The sequence below is a fragment of the Myotis davidii genome, unplaced genomic scaffold, assembly GCF_000327345.1.
Source record: "Myotis davidii unplaced genomic scaffold, ASM32734v1 scaffold217, whole genome shotgun sequence".
Taxonomy (NCBI): Eukaryota; Metazoa; Chordata; class Mammalia; order Chiroptera; family Vespertilionidae; genus Myotis; species Myotis davidii.
Genome location: NW_006290034.1, coordinates 6,575,443 through 6,575,674, shown reverse-complemented (window position 1 = coordinate 6,575,674; position 232 = coordinate 6,575,443).

The window sequence follows — 232 nt, the reverse complement described above, 5'->3', positions numbered from 1 at the left end:
ACCAAAAGGTTCCAGGGAACCCTGGGCAGAAAAGAGGGCGCGCACCGAGGGCGCACACCGGGACGCGCGCACACGCGGCGGAGTGGGACCTAGACGGCCGCACAGGAGCGGAGAACGGTGGAGGGGCTGCATGAAAAAGATGTAGGGATTAAGCAAAAACACACAAAAAAACTCATAGACACAGGAAAAGCAAAGAGAAAGAGAGGGACGCGGGGTGCCCGGCTTGGGGGGT